This window comes from Panthera leo, chromosome A3 (assembly GCF_018350215.1).
Source record: "Panthera leo isolate Ple1 chromosome A3, P.leo_Ple1_pat1.1, whole genome shotgun sequence".
In the NCBI taxonomy this organism is placed as follows: Eukaryota; Metazoa; Chordata; class Mammalia; order Carnivora; family Felidae; genus Panthera; species Panthera leo.
Window position 1 is genome coordinate 91344748 of NC_056681.1, and position 20818 is coordinate 91365565.

Here is a 20818-nt window from a genome sequence, read left to right on the forward strand (position 1 = left end):
TGCTGCACCGTGTATCACTGGCAGCTTTAGTGCTTGTTTTAGCCTCAGAGTGCTCGGCAAGCTTTTGGGTGCCACCTGGGTGGCTCAGTCAGTGGAGCATCCAACTTCGGCTCAAGTGATGATCTCGCGGTTCATGAGTTCGAGCCCCACGTTGGGCTCTGTGCTGACAGCTCAGAGCCTGGGGCCTGCTTCAGATTCTGTGTCTCCCTCTCTCTCTGCCCCTCCCCTGCTTGCACTCTGTCTCTCTCTCTCTCAAAACAAAACAAAACAAAACAAAACAAAACAAAACAAAAAAACAAAAAACAAATACACATTTAAAAAATTATTTTTAGAGTTCTCGGCAGGCTTTTAAAATACCAACTCAGCAATGCAGGGCCATGCTGTTACCATCCCCTCCTATAACTGATGAAGTGAAAATGACAACTGAAGTTTGGACTCCACCTGCCAAATTAAATTAACCTTTCCCTTCCCTTTCCTCCCTTCCCCTTCCCTCCCCTCCCCTCCTCTCCCCCACCTTCCTTCCTTCCTTCCTTCCTTCCTTCCTTCCTTCCTTCCTTCCTCCCTCCCTCCCTCCCTTCCTTCCTTCCTTCCTTTTGCTGTGTTAAAGGTTTTAAGTGATTACTAGAGAGAAACAGGCATTGGAGTTTCTGAAAATAATTTTAATAACATAATTAACATTTCATAATGATACACTATGTTTTGAGCAAGTGTTTTCTGCCAAACAAAGATATAAATAGTTTGAAGAACCTGTTCATCTATTCCTTTCAATCAGATCCTTTGTAATTAAGGAATGCAAACAGTTTTCACATAGGGTTAGTGAGTCAACATCATAAGCAATTTTTCCTGTATTCCTCTTTCAAAGTTCTGGGTTGTTTTAATCAGAATAACCTGAATCTACAAGGGATCCTGCTTAAAAGTGTTATCACTACCAATGGCTGGCAGTCATAATTTTCACAAGGCCATGGTGCTAATACAAAACACAGGGACGCATTAATAGTGAGGGTGTCTGGAGGCTGTACCCATCATTCCAGACCCTCCATTTCAAATTTTCATGTTCTTCATGACAATGTCATTGTTTCCATTATTCACTGTATGTTATAAGCTAGAGTTATCACAGAAAATAACATGCAACAAAATATTGGGCTTTTTTTTTCCATTTTACTCATTGATATGCCATATAAGATTTAACTTAAGGAGTTTAATTTTTATTTATTTTGAGAGCGAGAGCATGCGTGGAGGAGGGGCAGAGAGAGAGGGAGAGAGAGAAATCCATGCAGGTTCCACACTGTCAGCGTGGAGCCTGACTCAGGGCTTGATCCCACGAACTGTGAGATCATGACCTAAGCCAAAATCAGGCTGACTCAGCCAGGCAGGCACCCATCCCTTAAAGAGTTTTAATGCTAAAAAAATTTTTTAATCACTAGATCATTCAATACATAGAAGAAACCCAATATATTTAGCAGGAAGGGATTAAAGAACAGATCTTCTTGATTAGAAGGGCAGAAATCAGATGAGAGTTGATGTGCTTCAGCAGAGCCCCACGTACAAACTTGGGGCTCAAAAAGATAATTGGTGAATTATCAGTGTAGCAGAAATGGCAGTCTGTTGCTCCTAAAATTGGGAAAGGGAGAAGCTTTGGAAACAGAGACACAGAGAAGGCCACGGAGGCAGTTTTGCTTGTCCTAGGAGAACCAGGTTCCTACAGGCAAGGAAGCAGGCCTTTCTTCGTGTGAGGCAGGGCACCCCAGAGAGATGGCAGTGAATGGGTAGTCACATGTGGCCACTGACCACCAGGGCCAGCATAGCAGTGGTGTCGGCGTAATGGAGAGAATATCAGGAGCCGTGAGGTCTCTGGGCTTGTGGTAGAAGAAAAGTAATGGTCAAATGATTTAGAGGGAAGAAGTCCAAAGGAAAGTGCAGCTTGAAGTGAGTAGGAGCAAAGCACAGACTAGGAATCATTCATGTATTCATTCACTCACTCATTTATTGACTAAGCACCTATTAACACAAGCATGATACTAGAGGCTGGGGTTACAGAGATAAACAAGCTCCAGTCAGTGTCTCTCTGGAGGAGGCAGGTATTATTCCCAAAGGGGAGCACAGGGAGAAAGAGAGGATGGGGGGACAGAGAAGTGAGTCTCCAAGAAGAAATGGGAATTGCAATCAAGTGGGTAATAGCTGAGGATGGGGCAGGAGGAGCACATTCCAACAGAGACAGTACTCATGTAGAAAGACAAGATTTGATATGGAAATCTATATAGTTGGGGAATAGCAGGTGGGTCAAAAGGAATGAAGCACAAAGTGAAAGGAAAGGAACAGCAAGAGATGATGCTGTTGAAGGGACCTGGCATACTCTGCTAGGGAGCTTGGACTCTCCCCTGTTGGCACTAGGGAGCCAAAGAGGACACTAAGCTGGGGACAACACAGTATTCATAATCTGCATGCACACTTCCCTTTGCAATTGTTTCACTCCATTTGCTTGTGTGGCCTCCCACAAAAACTCCCTGAGAGCAGGAACTGTCTTTGTCACCTTTTTCATCTTTACGTCCTCAGAACTTAGTGTAGTGACCGGAATGCAACAGGAACTCAACACTTATATTTTACAAACTGGTAAATGAGTGAGCAAAGTGCCAAGTAGGGAAGGACAGTTTAAGAGGACAAATGCACTCGAGCATGGCTTAGAGAGCACTGGCCAGGGCAGAGGCTGAGAAGTCAGGAAGGGAAAGCATCTGAAATATGACAAATCAGGAGCCACTAGAGACAGAATCCACATGTCCCCAGCAGCACATCGAGGAAGTGGACAGAAAGATGACCATCGGTGGAGATACCTTACTTAGAGTAGATGCCACTCAGTCACCTTGGCCTCGGGAAGCAGTCTAAACTCCTGGGCTGTGTTATGAGCTGAGCTGTGTCCCACAAACAAACAAACAAACAAACAAACAAACATATGGTGAAGTCTTAACCTCAGTACCTCAGAATATGACTTTATTTGGAAATAGGATCTTTGCAGGTTTGACCATGTAAAGATGAGGCCATTAGCATGGGCCCTCATCCACTGTGGCTGGTGTCCTCATAAAAAGGGGAAATTTGGGCTCAGACACACACACAGGGAAGACGATGTGAAGACACAGGGAGAAGACAAAAATGCTACAGGAAGCTACCTGGCTACTAGAAGCCGGGGAGAAATCTGGATCAGATGCTTCTCTAGTGTCTTCAGAGGGAGCCTTGCCCTACTGATACTTTTTCTAGCATCCAGAACTGTGAGACAATAAATTTGTCTCACAAATTTATTATCTGTTGTTACCTGTAATTATCAATTGTTCTAATGCATTCGGTTTGTAGTACTTGGTTATAGCAGTCCTAGCGAGCTAGAAGGCTGGTGGTCAGAAGCAGATCAACAGCTGTGGCAGACACCTGTGTTTATCTCCCCAAAAGGCATTTCCCCTTCCTGCTTGCTGCAGGAGCCCTTTTGTTGTGTCCATCTGCCAGGGCCAAGGCGTGACGGGTCATGCGACTGATCCACGTCAATCATGGCGGTCTCTTTGCCATTCCATTTACCATGTGACCCAGTTCTGCTCACTAGGTCTCACTAAAAGGACTGCTGTATCCATGACATAATTCAGTTGTTCTTGGATATTTCTCAGTCTCTAAAGCCCTGTTTAAAATATTCAGGGCAGACTGTCTCTAGCTGAATCTGGACAGATACTAAATTAATGATCAGTGGGGTTTCTAGACAACCCAATGGAGATGGTAACTGAATTGATTTCCTTGACCACAACCTGGTCAGGTTTGTCCTTTCAGGGGCTAACCTTGGCCTCTAGAGTTTAAACCTACAAATTTTCCCTCATCTGATACCATTATCTCCATCTGACACTATTACCTCAATCCGACAAACATCTCCTGGGTATCTAAATCAGGCAGTGAATCAGACAATATTCTAATCTCAGCACTTGCATTCAGGGATTTCCTAATCTGTAACCTAATGCCACACTGTCTTCTCCATATTATAACATGCACAAATCATCAGGTTAGAACAGTAAGTCTGGGTCTGAGTTTTGCTGCACGTCCTCTGTCCAGCACAGAAGAGTAAGCTCACACCTGATATTTTCCACAGTTAAAACACACGTCCAGTCCTTGCTGTGCCGGAGGCTAATTGATAACCTTAAAGGGTGGAATGGGTCTTCACAGGGACAGAAAGAAAGGAGAGGAGGGAGCTGGGAGACTTAGGGAGAGGGACTTCATGCCCTGCAAGGAGGGGAGATTACATTTAGGAATGGCACAGGCTTTGACACTAGACCCAGGTTCAGTGTCAGCTCCATGATGTACCAGCTATGTGATTGTGGGCAAATGACTTAGTATTTCTACAGTTCAGTTTGGAAATACAACTTGATATTCTTAAGAATTGTGCTTAACAATGGGGCAATCTAAGTAATGCACCTAGCATGGTGTCTTGTGACCAGCAGGTTACCTCCCAGGATATGTGTGTGGTTCTGAGTCACACATACAGAATGTCTGAACTTTTATATATTTTTTTCACTGGAAGAATTGGTCCACTGAACATTGAAGACACAACAAGACATGTTCCCATCAAACTGGTCAGGTAGTCCTGTCACTTTCACCTCAGAGTGTGTCACAAACCATTTCTCCCTATGATCTTCCATTTAGTTCCCCTGAATTAAAGCGATGGCTCTTAACTGGCCTCCCTGCCTTCATTCTCTCCCAGTCCTCCAGTCGAACCTCCAGTGAGCCACCAGAATTGTTATTCCAGAACAGGGACTGGTTAACTACAGTCACAAGCAAATCCAGCCCATTGCCTGCTTTGTACATAAAGTTTTATTGGAACAGAGCCATGCTCATTCATTTATGTCCCATGGCTGCTTTCCCACTGTAGTCGCAGAGCAGAGTAGTTGTAGCAGAGACTGTAAGACCTGCAAAGCTTAAAATATTTACTTTCTGGTCCCTCACAGAAAAATTTTTCTGGACTCTTGATAACTTGTTCTAGTAGTACACGCCCCCCAATAACTCACCAGTCCCTCCTTTGACTGGCCTCCAAGAGAAAGTCAGTGCTGTGTGAGTTGGCTCTTGCCTATTTCCTGGCTCACCTCTTGCTACTCCCCTACCTGCAACCTAATCTCCATCCTCACTGAATGAGTGTCCTCCAAGCACAACAAGCCCCCTTCATCCAGAACACCTCTATTCCCTTTCCATATAGAATACTTCTATCTGTTCTTCACTATTCCTTCTTTTATGAAACCTTGTAGAATTGCCCCCCTCGGCCCTATCCAAAGACACTCCTTCCTTAGAAGTGATATGCCACCAATAAATGGGACATCATAGACACTAGATATGGATCTTCATATCTCTCTTCCTTACTAGATACCCTCACGTTAAACTGTCTTCTCTCTTTATCCCTCCTAGAGCACACTGTTCTTTCCCAGCATAGCATTTACCAGAGTTTGTAATTATGCATTTCTTTGTGTTTTATCTCTTTAATGTCTGTCCCCTAACAACTGTGAGCTCTAAGAAGGCAGCAACCAGACTGTTAAGATTCACCACCCATAACCATCGTGTAGCCCGGAGCCAGCCACACAGTAGTTGTTCAGTTTGTTGAACGAGCAAATGAGTGGACAGATGAAAAAAAAAAGATTTTACTAATAAATCAAATACAAATGAAAGAACCTAAGGCATCAAAACTGTTACTTCCTGAACATACCAGATATTGCCTCTCAGACCCTTCAGGTACTCCCATGGTCCAGAAGGTCAGACGGGCATAGGCACCACTGATGGTTCTGTTATAGATATTTGGAGCACGTATACAAACCCTCATTCTTGGAATCAGTGCGGAACGTATACATGGCCCCTTGCTGTATCAGTAAATTCAGACCCTGAAGAATTGGAATAAAGCCACATGTAGGATTATATCATTGAGTCCACGTCTGCACTGAACCATATAATTTCCTGACCATACCCTCCTGAAGAAGGACATCTTCTATTCCTTGTCTGTTGAGGAAGGATGGGCAAGGCTCCTGCAGTTTTTTTCCCCTCTGTCTCTAGGGAGAGTGTCTTGTCTGTCCATCACACCCATACCCAGCCAAAGGGTGAGAGACCTGGGTAGGACAGAATAGGGAGGGGTTTTAGGCTGAAATGATCCTTCCCTGGATCACTCCTACTCCAGTAGTACCTCCAATAGTACCAAGGGAACCTTCAAGTTTGAAATGTGACTCTTGAAAGACATACTGTTACTTTTTCTGAAATCCAAGCTCAAGATCAAGCAAATAATTCAGCTGAGTTGCTGCTTCATGTGGGGAAAAAAAAATATCCCAAAGCCATTTCCTGTGTAACCTTTCTGATTCTGGACCGTGTCTCTCTGGGAGCCCCATCCATAAAGGCTCTCTGTGAAGGTATGTGCATATCTCTGAGATGTATCCAAGAAGAGCAAAGATGCCATTTCAACCAAGGCAAATTTATGAAGTTGGCAGCCAAACCCTAATTCTAGCCTTGAGCCTCCGGGATGTCAGCACCATGAACTAAGGCAAAGCTGAATTTCTTGTTTAAGTCAAGCTTTTAACCCTCTGTGGTATCTACCTCTGGTCTGAACAACAAAAGAAACCTATGTATTAAAACACAGAGATTGTCTTTGGCTCTAGACAAATGTATCTTCTCAGAGCCTGTTGGACCTGTGTCCTTTAAGCCTGGTAACAAAGCATTTATAAGGAAATGTCAATATTTTCCATTATTAAGAACTTCAATGGCAGAAGCCAAATCATCTAGGGTCATTCTAAGTGTAGGGTGACAATCGCTTTATCATGTGCCTTCCATTTCCTGTCAGATCCAAGCAACTCTTTGTCTCCTGCAAATTACTTTCATCCCCAATCTCCTTTCCCTCCACTCAGATCATAGGTCTCATGTCCATTTCAAAGCCAGTGTCCCTCCCTGTGCTGTGAGTCTCTTCCTCTCCAGGCTTTGTGCCATCCACTGTCCTTACCAACCTGGTGTCTCCAGAGCAGACACTAATTCCCCATATGTGATGTGGGGCCCCAGCACACTGTGCTCTCTCAGAGAGTATTTCAAAGACAAATTCAGTGGATGATGTATTGTACGTGATCTGATATGATCTGGATTTAACCACACAGGATGCTTCACACCGGGCATTGTGAAAGAAATTTTCTCTACTCCCCCTAACATCTGAAGCACCTATCAGGGGCTTCTTGAATGATTTCCAACCATCAATATGGAAGTCATCCAGAACATGGGGATAAATATTAAAAATACGTGTGAAAAAGAAAAATGAACATAGAGATACTTCTCCCAGTGTGCACAGTGCATTTGCGGCCCTTCTGTGGGGCCCACTCTGACTCCGTCCCTCCCTTTATATATACTAACAGGTCTTTCCAGCTCTGAGACACTCCTACCACCCAAAACCTCTCTCTCGTTACTTCCAAAGCCAAGCTTCTGGAAAGAATTGCCTATACTTGGTATCAACACCTCCTCATTTCACATTTGTTCTTTAACCCACCTCATCTTCCAAAGTCTCCTCATCAAGTCACCAATAGCTCCCTAATTCCCAAATCCATGGATATTACACTTCTTGTCTTAGTGGATTTCCACATCATTTGATGTTATTGATTCCTCCCTCCTGGATACTCTCCTCTTCCACATTCCAATCTCTCATCTCCTCCTGCCTCTCTACCCAGCCCCTTCCTGTCATCTTCACTAGGTCCCCCCTTCCCCTCCCTCAGAGACCACCCACTCTCTGAGGCAGTCTGGTACAGACAGGTAGCACAGGCCTGGATCTGATTGCTTGGGCTAATATCCCAAGTCCATGACTTACTACTCTATGACCTCTGGCAAATGATTTGCTGCCCCTGTGCCTCCATTTATTCATTTATAAAATAGTTACAGTAATAGTTTTCCCTGGCAATGGTTATTGAGAGAATTAACACATAGAAAGTATTCAGAACATAGAGCATACACTCAATAAGCATCATAATTCCTCTTCCCATGCTCTCTCTTTGGGCACTGAGCCATACCATGGCTTCATTACCTCTTGTCAAAAGTTGGCCCTTGAGCCTTCCTTAAGACTTCTCTCCTGAATGTCAACCTACAAACCAGTTGTCCACTAGACATGTCTTCATGGCCATCCCTAAGATGCCTCAAGTTCAGTTTGTCTACAACTGAGCTCATCATCTTTTCCTGCAAGTTCCTGCAAGGCCCTCCTCCTCCACCTCCTCCCCCTCCTCCCCATTAAGTCTCCTAATGAATAATAGCCCCACTATCTTTCCTCTTGGTTGCCCAAGCCAAAATCCCAGAGTCATCCTAGGACTCCTGCCTTTCCCTTACTCCCCCACGAAATCAGTCACCAAAATGTGTCAACTTTATTGCCAAAGTATTTCTTGAGCTTGTGTCCAGTTCCCTGCCCTTATGGCCAATGTCTCAGAGCCTCAGCATTTCTCACCTGATGACAATAAATAACAATAATACTAAAAATAATTTTCACCACTATCATCACATACTGATTACGGATCAATCACAGTAGTAGACACTTCACATACCTCATCATACATAATACTGAACACCATCCATTCAAGAGGGAGGAATCGGGAGTCCCTGTTTTCAGATGAGAAGACAGAGGCTTAGAGACATTTAATAAATAGCCTGTTACACAAAGGTGATATAGATGGAGGTCTCTCTGCCTCCAAACCCCAGGCTCGTTCCACTCTTTAAAGTACAACAGTGTCCCAACTGGTCTTCCTGCCACCTATATTATTCCTCTCCAATATCTACTTTACTGCCAGAGGGGTCTATTTTTACAATGAAACTCTGACCCAGTGTCTCCTCTGTGTGAAATCCTGCAGGAGCTCTCCAGTGCCTACAGAATAAAATCTAAGTTCTTCATCAAGACTCTCCCTGATGTGGTTCCTTTGCCCCTTTACAGATCTGCCTCCCTTGTCTCCATCCATGCCTAGTCCCTTCCTTCCCTGGAGCACACCATGCCTGCTCCCCTGGCCATGTGGTATTCTTCCTGCTTCCTCTGCCTCTGATGTTCTTCTCTTCTCAGCAGCCTGGATGCCTCCACCTCAGCCTCCTACAAGCACGTCCTCTTTGACTCACCTGCTGTCCAAGCTGGGTGTAGGCGCCCCTCCTTTGGATGCCTGCAACCCTCAGCGATAGCCTCTAGCACAGAATTTTAGAGTGGCACCACAGTCACTGGTCGAGCACCTGCTATAAGCCACAGTTCACAGTAGCCTCCAGCAATCTATATCTTGCATTCAGAGAACTTACTTTACTTTTTAAAGTTTATTTACTTTAAAAAGTAAATAAATGGGGAATGGGGAGAACACAAGAAAGGGAGGGGCAGAGAGAGAAGGAGAGAGAGAGAATCCCAAGCAGGCTCCATGCTGTCAGCACAGAGCCCAACACAGGGCTTGATCTCATAAACCATGAGATCATGGACTGAATTGAAATAAGAGTGGGACGCTTAACTGACTGAGCCAGGCGCCCCCAGAGAACTTACTTTAATGAGATGAACAGCAAAATGCTGTAGGCTATCTCTGAGTGTCCAGTGTCCACACTGGATTGCTGAGGTTCTTGAGCAAGAGTATCGTGTCCTTCTTTGTGTTTCCAGGGCCTAGAACTGTGCCTGGCACAAAGGGTGTCAGTAAACACCGACAGTCTGAGCTGAGCAGACACACCAAAGCCACCAAGCTGCCTCTGTGAGCACACAAGCTTCCATCCCCAGGGACGCTCTTCACTTTCATGTGTGTCTTTTCCAGACTCTAAATGTCCAGGTCATTGCTTTCTGTATTTCCACAAAGCCCTCACAGTGCATCCTACTTTAATGTGCAGCAGAGTATAATGTTGGACTCCCCTTGCAGTGCTCATTCTGCCCACCCACAGTTTCCCAGTCACATCTCACCTTAGCAAGGAAGGTTGTTGCTGTCAGAGGGGGCTCACCCAAGTGGCACAAAGGATGGGAGCTTCAGGAAAATAATGCATGCGTCTTCCAGCAAGAGGCCCTTCCCACCCTCTCCCATGGGCTGCTGGGGCCTGTCTTGTCCCAATAAAGTGAGGGAGTAAAAGGACAAGTCAGCTGTGTTTGTGGAGGTGCCCAGAGGAAGACAGCTTTAGGCAGCCCTTTTGATCAGGGGTCCCCGTGCAGAAACAAGATCCCCTGACATCTGTTCCCTGCAGCTACTGACCATCTGAATGACACAGGCAGGAGGGTGTAGGGCAAAGGGGAGAGGCTTAAGTTACAGCAGGTGTTTTGTAAAAAGCCTGTTTTTCTTCTGAGTTTACGGCTGCTTCTCTGCTGAGCAGCACTTCCGCCTCATCTCACCTCAGAGGACAAAGTGCAAGCTGCCCGGGTGATCAAAGAGGAGGCGAGAGGAGGAGGACAGAGGTGCTGATCCCCAGAGCAGAGAGCTTCTGACTGCTTCAAACCCCTAAGAAGGCAAGGCCTCAGACATCAGGCAGGGGAGACAGAGAAGGGGGCAAAATGAAAACGAAATGGCCATTCCCACCCCCTAACTCACACCCCACAAAACCCACACGCCTGTACTTTCCTTTTTGCAAATTAGATTTCCTAAGAGAATCTTCGATGATAATATGACCATCCTGAAACTGTCTGAGGCCATGGGGAAGGGCTCGGAGTCCGGTGGCCTGATCAGATCCCAGGTCTGCCTATTGGCTGTGGGTGGGATCCTGATTCCTCCTCCAGTACCAACCTCAGAAGGTGGTGGTGAGGAGAAATGCAATGAAAGCAAGCAAAGCCCTTTGCAGGGCTTCTCACACCTACCCCAGGGGCTAATCGCCTACCAGCCACCACCCAGGGGGCCGCTTTCCCTGGAGGGATGACATTCCTCAGAAGGGACCACCCTTCCCTCTGCCTCCGTTCCCCGACCATTCCCTGACTGTGGGATTGAGTCTTCCTCTGCACCCACGTCTTCTCTGTCACTGCACTAAGCACAGTGTGCTGCATTGGCTGCTTTTCTTGTCTATGTCTCCATGCAGGCCTTGAGCATCCTGAGGGGATGGGATGTGACTTTCATGCTGCGGCATTCGTTCACTCATTTATCACTTACTAAGTGCCTCCTATGCGGCAGGGGGGTCACTAAGTGATAAACAAATGAAGGAAGTCTTGGGATGACCTCCAGAAACACCTATATCAATGGTCTGATCAGCAAGCACATGTATCCATCACCTGTGGTGAGCCGTACGCAAAAGAGGCTGACCTCGGGGTCAAACAGAGGGCTAGGAACACAAACACAATTCCCAGCCAAGGTGGCCACCCTGGCAGTAGATCTACCAGAGCCATGTGCTGGATTTCCTGTAAATCAGAGCTGATCAATCTCCCCTCACCACGCTTCTCCTTTCCTCCTTCCTCCCTCTCTACCTCCGTCTGGAGAAACCTAGCAATTGTGTAGCAATTCATACAGACTTTTGGATGCTCTAAAGGTAACATTCAAAAGCCCAGACTCAGGAGGGGCCATCCACACAGTTCATCAGCCAGGGCTTTGGAAAGAAAACAAAACAATCTACAATCACCATTGCAGCTTTGTTTGTGACTGTGGTTTCTTTGCTCACTGGAGATAGTGTCCCTCCCACGGCCCCTGGGCTCTGGTCCCATTGCCCTGGAGGAAACAGGCCAGTAGAAACAGGAGGGAGAGCCATCATTCAAAGAGCTCAGTACACCTGAGCTTAAAACGTCACTCCATTGTCTCCCTAAAAACAGGAACAGACTCCTGGAGCATTGAAAAGTTCATCACCACCCCTCCAGGCCCATCACCAGCCCTCATCATCACATACCTTCGCATCTGTCAGGCCCTTTCTTGGCTTTGTACCATGTACATGCAGTTTCCTGTCTGCCACACCCATGCTCACCAATACCCCCCAAACCCAGCAAGCTACTTTTCCATTAAGACCCTCCAACATCCTCCTCTTTCGGAAACGTCTCCTGACTCCCTAGTGGCTGGTGCCTTTCAGCCCCCAGGTCTCTGCTCATATCTCTAACTCCACTTAATACACTGTGATGACCTGTTCATGTGTCCTTCATACATCACAGACTATGACCATGATGATAAAGACCGTGACCTCTTCATGTTCATATCTCTGGCACCCAACACCAACTACTTATCCCATGTGTATTCCAAACCCACCCTGATACTTCAAGGTGCGATCTAGTTTAGTCTAAACCAAATGCCCCTTACAGCATCAGATTTTCACAAAGAGGCAAACACCAGTGGTAGATTTCACAGGGAACACAGCCCAAGACTAAACAGGTGAGGTGTCTTTCCCTAGAACCAGACACACAAGTAGGAACCAGCTTCATTAAGAATCTGCCTGCTGGTCAGTTAAGAGGTAATACTCAAGGTGGCGGCCAAGGTGTGATGTCAGAGACCTGAAAACTTGGCACTGGACCTGACATTCCTGTTTTGGGCTAGTTTACCTACTGGACCAGACCTTAAAAGCCTCAGTAAAAATGCAGGTGATGCCCCCAAAGATCTTGGATCCAACCTTTACTCCAGTCATTAGCACCCAGGGGAATCTGTTTCTCAGATCAGCCAGCTAGTAACCCAGACGAGGGGATAATGCCAGGAGGCAGTTAGAGTGTGGGGTGCAGGGGGACAGCGGTGCCCCAGGGGATCTGAGGGGTTTCGAGCTGAGGGACAAGGAGGTTCTCCCCCTGCTCCATCCTCAAAACCAACCTTACTGGAGTATTTCTGTGACCCCCAACAAAACACAAGGCCTTGCACATACCAGGTAGCCTCATCCCACTGAAGTTGGGGGGTTGACTTGCCAAAACAAACTCAGGGGGGCCACAGCTATGGAAGAAGCCAGAATACACAAATGTGCAGGTTATTTATGCAAGGCCATCTGGCCTACAGAGCAAGTGACCAAGGGAACAGCAATGAAGGGGCTCTGCTTTCAAAGGCAGTGCTGAATTCAGGGAAGTAAAAGATTCCAAGTTGATGAAGTGATCAGCTGTAAACCTCGTATCTGACATCACACATAACTCAAATAGGAGGTCAGGGACTGGTTCCAAACCTGGTTCTCCAAAACCCCATAGGGGGCATTAAATTCTCTTTACAAGTTTACTTTTAATATATAAATGGTCCTTATAACACTTGGAGAGAAAGTGCACTCTGCATTGAATCAAGTGTAAGGTAGGAGACCCAACTGGTGGCATTCACCCATCCATTGTACCTTCACTGATTGACTTCACCGGTATTTATGTGCTAGGTGCACACTGCAAAGGGCACGTGCTTGAAAAGGACAAAGCTGGAGTCAGATGGTTCCTGACCCCAAATCTGCACCTCTCTCCCCAGGCAGCTGTACTGACTCCATATCCTCCTCCCCAAACAGGAAATGCTGTCTTGACCCTACCCTTAGGGCACACTTAAGGCTCCATTTAGCATCAAGTTCACTGGTGCTGACCCTGCACTGTGACAGAGGACTGACCCAGTGTCCTGTCTCTCTGAGGATGGGTTCCGGGCAAGGAGGAGAGGAAAAGAACAAGAGTTGCAAAAAAATAATGGCACAATCTTAGCTCACAGGTGTGGTATGAGTAGAAAAGCCAGTGGACTTCTGCTTTTATTAATGCCCACAACTAACCCAGCTCATGTTTACTGACTACTTATTATATGTGGAGGACCACATATAAGCCTCCTGCCTGCACAGTGCCAAGAGTCTAGTTGTCTATGTGAATCCTGGCCCTACCACCCATTACTGTGTGACTTGGGGCAAACTACTTAGCTCTCTCTGCTTCCATTTCTTTGGCAAACAGGGCAATACCAGTTCTAACTTTAAAGGGACGTTATGAGGATTGAATGAGTAAAAACATAAAATTCTAAATTTGAACCATGTCCCGGCATGGAGGTGGCCATCAGTATTAAGATGAACAATTATTATCTCATTAGTTAGTTGCACCAGTCTGCAGAGAAGATAAGACTATTTCTTCCTCTTTTACCAATAAGGCTTTGAGAGACTGAGTCAACTTGCTCAAGGTCACAGAGTTAATAAGTGGCAGAGTTGGGATTTGAACACAAGCAGCCTGATTCCCAAGCCCACAAGCTTAACCACCACCACGAGTACAGCACTGTGCTAGTTCTAGGTACACAGAGACCAGTGTGGGGGTGAACAAAGGATCCCTATATAGTAAGCACTACAGGAAAGATATATTGAAAGAAAAAGGCAGAGAAGGGCCAGAGCTGGGGCAGCTGGGAGCAAGAGAATTGCTGTAGGAACTGAAGAATGCTTCACACAGCAGAGGACTTGAGCTTTAGTCTGGAGGAATGATGAGGAGTTTGTCGAGGAGGAAGAAGGGCATTCCAAAAAGTCAGGACCTAGAATAGCAAAATAGTAAATTGGGTGGTAAGGCGGGTGCCTCAAGATGTGGAAAAGGTGAGGCTGGGAAGGTAAGTTGAGGTCTTACTGTGAACAGCCATGTGAACCAGTGTTGGAGGTTAAGATGTTACTCTGCAAGATAGTGATTCGCAAAATTAATATGCACAGGATCTACCTTTGGTGCTTGTAAAACATGTGCAGATTCCCATCCCTTCTGTTAGCACTGGGGAGCCGACAAGGGTACTGAGACAGTGTAGTACCGTGGCCTGCTGTGGTTTTAACAATAGAATTCTGGCACTGGAACGCAAGGAGATTTGGGGACAGAGGCTGGTACAATCGGCCAAACTAGAGCAGATAAGAGGATGAGAGCTGGGAATAATAGCACTCTTCATGAACTGATACATTACACCAGGGTTTCTCAACCTCAGCACTATTGACATTTGGGACTGGGTAATTCTTTGCTATGGGGGGTGTCTGTGCATCACAGGCTATTTAACAGCATCCCTGGCCTCTGCCCACCAGATGAATAGCATCCTCTCCCACTTACCTGTTGACAGCCAAAAATGTTTCCAGACATTGCCAGATGTCACTGGAGAGGCAAAAATGGAAACCCCAGTTGAGAACAACTGCTTTAAACCCTCCCATCCCTACTTTACAGACAGGAGCTCCAGCTGTAGAAAGACACAGGAAGACCCCAGCCAGGATCCAAACACTCCAGCCACTGATCTTAACTGCCTCTCGGGAAAGAGACTCAAGTCAGCCTTCTGGGGCAGAATTATGTATTTCTGGAGAGACCGGATAATGATTAGAGGTTGAAGGAGTGAGGGTCAAAGATGAAACCTCAGGGCTTGGCACTGAACTTCGAGCATAGTAGGAACTAAATAAATCATTTGGGTTTGAAAAGCAACAAGTTGCATTTGCTCAAAAAAGAAAAAGTCTGATCCTCCACGGTGTGAGCCGTTGGGAGGTGATGAGTTCCTGCTCACTCCGGATAGAGGAACCCTGTATAGGGTTGGATATGGGATATGTGGTATAAACCAACTGGTACCCAAATCCTGGCTGGGCCCCTTCCCAGCTGTGTGGCCCTGGACACATTACCTGACCTCTCTGCATCTCATTTTGCCCGTTTGCAAAATAAGGGTAGAGTCCCTACTCAGAGGCTTGATGTGACCACTCAGGCAGTTTAAAAGCAAAATGGCAAGCTAGCACGATGTGGTTGGCCCTCCTCTCCTTCAGAGAGATATCCTCATTACTTCCATGCCTCCTTGCGTCCGGGATCCCGTGCTCCCCTCACTCCTTACAATCGTGGGGAACCCGGACAGAGCACCAAGGAGCCGCCTGCGCCCTTTTCCACCAGCAGTGCCTCCCACTGAGGCTTTAGGGGGCGCCAAGAGCCTTTCCACTCCGCAGTAGGCTCTGATTCCGGCGTCCTGGGGGTCGCCAAAAGCGCACGGCGAACTGGGTGCCTCCAAAAGGGGTGAGATCAGTGAGTTCAACGTGCGCCACAGAGATTTGGGGCAGGTCCGTACCCGGCAGGCCCGGGGTCAAAGCCAGTCGCTGCCGCGGGCGGGCCAGGTCAGCCCGTGCTCCCGGAGGCGGAGGAGGACAGAAGCGCCGAGATTTGGGAAGGAAGGACCCGCTCTCCGAAGCCCGGCTGCAGAGTCAGAGAGCTAAGAGTTTGGGGGTTGAGAAAAAGAAGCTAGGGGCGGGGGAAGCAACAGGAAAATTGGAAGAGGAAGCAAAAAAGAAAGCGCTGGGAAGCAGAGTTCCCCCGGGGACCCAGCCTACAACACCTGGGCAGGGGTTCAGGAACAAAGGAGCGGCTTCAGGTCAGAAGTGCTCTGGGTGCTTCCGAAGAGGGGGCGCTCGGGGGACGCCCAGGCCCGCTGAGGATGCCTGGCGCCCCTGCTCCCGGGGCGCGCTCTCGGGCGCCGCTTACCTTCGCCGGGGCCGCCGGCGCGCACTTCCGGGGGCTGCGCTCGGGGCGCGCGGAGCCGAGCCGGGGGACCCGGAGCCGATCACCGAGGGGGGGAAGCGGCAAAGCGGTGCCCCGGACTTGGGCTGGCACTGACGCCTCAGAAAGAAATCCCAGTGGAGGAGCCGCCAGGGCTGGCACGGGGCGCGGGGTCCTGGCCTCGGCGCTCACGGGCGGCCGCACCGAGCCCCGCAGACGCTGGAGCAACCCGAGTCAGTGGGAGGAAAAGGTTGTCTCATTTCCTTCGGTCTCCCCCCTCCTCCACCCCCGCGGCTCCGGACCTGCCCTCCCTCTCCCCCGCCCCCTTCCCCAAGCCAGCGGCCCGTGTGGGCGCTGGAAAGACGGGAAACCTGAACGGCTGCGGCGTGCGGCGCCTCCCTCCACGCCAAGTTAGTTCACGCTCCCCAACTCCTGCCTGCCTCCCCACGCTTCCGACCCACTCCAGGGCCGCGGAAGGTTCCCCATCCGCCGTCCCCACCCTGTCCCAGAGCTCTAGCCTTTCCCCCTGCTGGGATGAGTCGAGATTTGAAAGCAGACCTCCAAGCTCTTGCCAGCATCCATCTCTCATTCCTGTCCCGTCGCCTGCTTTGAGCCCCCTATTAAACCACCCAGCCCAGAAGACAGGATATAGGTACTTACTTTGTTAAATTTGATCAACTCCCCCCCCCCCCTCCATCGGGAAGTTTAAAGCCTGATGCATAATCTCGAAGGAATGTTCATTTTGATCAGAAGGAGAGTGCTGAGGTCTTTGTTTGGCCTTGCGTATTCAGAGTTGAGGTTCTGTTGGTTAAATTCAGCAACTATTTATGCAAAGCCTGAAAGGCGCTGAGCTGGGCGCTGGCAACGCAGAAATGAATCAGAAGGGCATGTTGTTCGTGGACCATCGTCCTAGGTGACTAGTACAAGCAGAGAGAAGCTCCAGGGATGCTGTGGTCTCTTAAGAGATAGGTCATTAAAAACAGCTTGGGCAGAGGCTAGGAGGAATGAGAAAGCCCCATCAAGAGGCAGTCTAGCAGAGAACATGGCCGGGAGTGCGGAGTGGTGGCGGGGGGAGGGGGAAGAGAATGTGGATCCAGTACATCAAGAAAGGATTCGAGCGGAGGAGCCGCAGGGCAGGGTGCAGTGGGGTGGAATTGACAAGAGACGGGGACCAAGAGCTGCTGGGGCAGATGGGGAGACGATGAAGGAAAGAAGTAACTTCCAGACCTCTGGCTGGAGTAACCAGTGGCCAGTGTATGAAGAGAATCCAGGGTGCCTTCTAGAGCTGCTACCCTAGTGGACTGGCAGTATTAATATCAACTGGGAGCTTGTTCGAAATAGGTACTTTCCAGTCCCACTTGACCTACTGAATCAGAATCTGCATTTTAGCACGATCTCCAGAAAATCACATGTGCGCTACAATTTCGGAAGCACTGCTTTCTAGACCACTGCCTGTATACTAGAGTGACTGCATATTAGACTGTGAAGCCCCTACTGTATATTAGAAATACCTGGGGAGCTTTAAAAACTATGATGAGGCCCCTCTTCCACCCCCTCAAATGCTTATTTAATTGGCTTTGGGGTGGGGCTCCAACATCAGTATTTTTGAAATGCTTTCCAGATGATCTAATACAGTCAGGATTGAGGACCACTGTTCTAGACTTATTCAAGAGCTACTTCATTTAATCTTGAAATGCACCTCTTCAGAAAAGAAAAGAACACCCATGTCTAAATGAAAACGTAAAGACTAATTATCTCTCTCCCACACAGAGGTGACTGGTCTGCTCAAAAGCACCCTTGTTTCCTAAATTCATCAGGAAAGCAGCTCTAGCCTCAGATGGCTGCTAAATTACTGTCTGAACTTGGGCACTACTCCCCTCTCAGGCCTCAGTCTACTTATCTGTAAAATACACACCTGACTAACTCTAGATTCCACACCCTAGCCTGTAAGGTGCCATGATCAGAGATCTCCCCAACTCTCCAGCTTTATCAGCAGGCAGGTGGAGAGGCCGTATTAAGAAGCGGGTTTTCCTGGTGTAATATGTGTGTCTGCCCTGTGCGTGGCCATGCACGAACATGAGGGATCAGAGGACTGTGTGCTGGGCACAGGGCTACACACATAATTGGTGCTCAATAAATGTGTGCTAAATATATGAGTAAATAATTAAACACACTAATGCCAATAGATGGCATAGATTTACCATAGTCTGGCCCTAATCCAGAGCCTATTTATTTGCCCCCCTAAACCTGGAGGAAGGACATTTGGAAATACTCTGATCCATGAACCTAGCTTTGGGTTTACAACGGCTGTTAAGAACTGCTAACATTTGTTGAATACTTAGGGCGCACAGGCATTGGACTAAATACTCTGCTTAGGATCACCTCATTTCATTATAATGAAGGCCACTGCTGAGCCCCTGCATTCCAGCTGGTTTTAGGAGCCACAGATACAGAAGGATGAGAGCTGCTGTCCAAGGCAGCCCCTGCCTCTGGTTGTACAGCTCGACCTAGGAGGCTCAAGAACCCTCTTGGGAGTCTTAGGCTCACTCTCCAGAACATACATATTTGCATAGAGACCAACTTTGAGGGAATGGCTTTGAAGTGACTGCTCCAGGGTCCTACAGAAACAGATACTCCCAGAAGCTGTCCCAGACCACCCCATGGGCTACGGCTGAGCCTTAGAAAAGGACTGCTCGAAGCTGCTGGCTTCAGTGAAGCGTGTGGATGTGCACATGTTGTACGTGTACTGGCCTCTCCGTTGCCAGGCCCTGCGCCCTTCCTTGTCACATATCTTTCTTTTAATCCTCACAGCATCCTGACAGGTTTGTCCCTGCCACCATTGCCCATGTCCACTGCCATCCCCACCCCGGACCCTGCCCCTTCCATGGAAAAGAGTCCTCACTTCAAGTCCCATTCACTTGTACAATTACATATCAAGAAAACTCTCTATGCTCTATTTTCCCACCCGTAAAATAGTTGTCTGTGATTGCCTTTTTATTCAGGTATTTTGTGTGGCTTGACACCCCATAGCCTTAGAGGTGATGAGGGGACATAACCTGTAGACTAAGAGAAATTGAAAGTAATCAGGGTCTCATCTTATTTATCCCAAGACGAGAAGATCCAGCATTTCCCTAATAGCACAACTATCATAAAAGAGGAAATCTTCTATTTTGCATCTCTAGGAGGACATCATGAAAGAACAGCATTACCCAGCGATTCCGACATTAGGTCAGATGTAAGGAAGGGGCATGAGGCCCCTGTGCCAGACCAGGGCAGATGCTCAGTGGCCGCCCTGCAGAGCTGCTCCCCCCGGGCCCGTAGGATCTGCTGGACTGGCCTGAAGGGTGGGGGTGGGTGAGCGCACAAGCCGGGGTTGAGATCCATAGGACAAGCTGGACAGGGGCAGAAGCAGGAGGGAGCCCATGTGTGCAGGTGCAGCGTGCAGCTCTAGGTACAGCCAGGGATGGGGAGTTAGAGAAAAAAGTTTATCCCAGGAAACCAGGATCTGAAGTAACCACTCCATGGTCCAGGTCCAGGCCTGGGAGCTGGGCTCCAGTGTGAGCAGCCTTACTGGTGTGGCTTCCAGCAGGTCCGCTCCTCCCTGCAGGGGTGCAGGGCCCCCAGGGCACCGGTGCCCAGAACAGGGCTCCACCACCGCACACTGACGTCCTGGGCCACAGCATATCCAACTCGTGGGAAGGTCCCCTCCGTTGGCACAAAGGAGATGCGGCGGTTCTAACCACCAGTGAGGGGAGGCTGTGACATTCCTTCAGCCACTTCATGATGGCAGGATCAGATAGGAGGACCCATAGGTCTGCATCTGGGCCCCATGGATTAGCTGACCAGGATCCCAGACACATCCCTGCTGCTTCCACTTTCAAAACTCCCATCCACGTTTCTATGACAGCAATGTGACCATTTTACAAAAAGCTTGTGGTGGCAAATTTTACTGCTGGGTTTTGCCTCAAACAAAAATATGACCTCAGGCTTTGATTAGCCCCATTTTATTGATAAGGAAACCAAGGCACAACACCCAAAGGCAGACAACAAATTAAAGCCAAGCTACCAGCTGAATGAACTAAGGTGAGACTTGCAGGTCTTAAGATTCTACCCTGAAATGATGAGCTGCAGCACTGAGGTTTGTCCAGTGTGTCCTCAGTCCAAACCACCCAGCCCTGTGCAGCCCATGTACCTATCGGTGCAGTTCAGTTAACTGTCATTTCCTGCAGACCACTTGCCCGTCACAGGGAATTGTCCAGATACCATAGGGAACCGACACGTGACACTCGGTCCTCACCTGGGGAGTGTTTTGTAAGAACAGGCTGGACATCAGACCAGACCAGTTGAATCAGAATCTCTATGGGTGGGACTTTTTTGGTTTTTTTAACCTCTACAGGTAATCAAAACATGCAGTCAGGATTGAGAACCATTTCTGTAGGAAATGCAGAAACAAAACCTAGGTCCCAACAGATGAGAAGTTTATAAAACAGTAAGCTCAGTCTAGGGGTGGATGGTTTCCAA

General features: G+C 48.0%; 1 protein-coding gene across 1 annotated transcript in view; it reads right to left on the bottom strand.

Annotated features, from left to right (window-relative positions):
- The window catches only part of EVA1A (eva-1 homolog A, regulator of programmed cell death), a 47329-nt gene extending 30988 nt beyond the window's left edge, over positions 1 to 16341 (bottom strand). Inside the window, exon 1 of the mRNA XM_042932814.1 lies at positions 16283 to 16341. The gene's annotated coding sequence lies outside the window, so the exon portion shown is untranslated. The remainder of the gene's footprint in view (positions 1 to 16282) is intronic.
- Positions 16342 to 20818: the final 4477 nt, after the last annotated feature.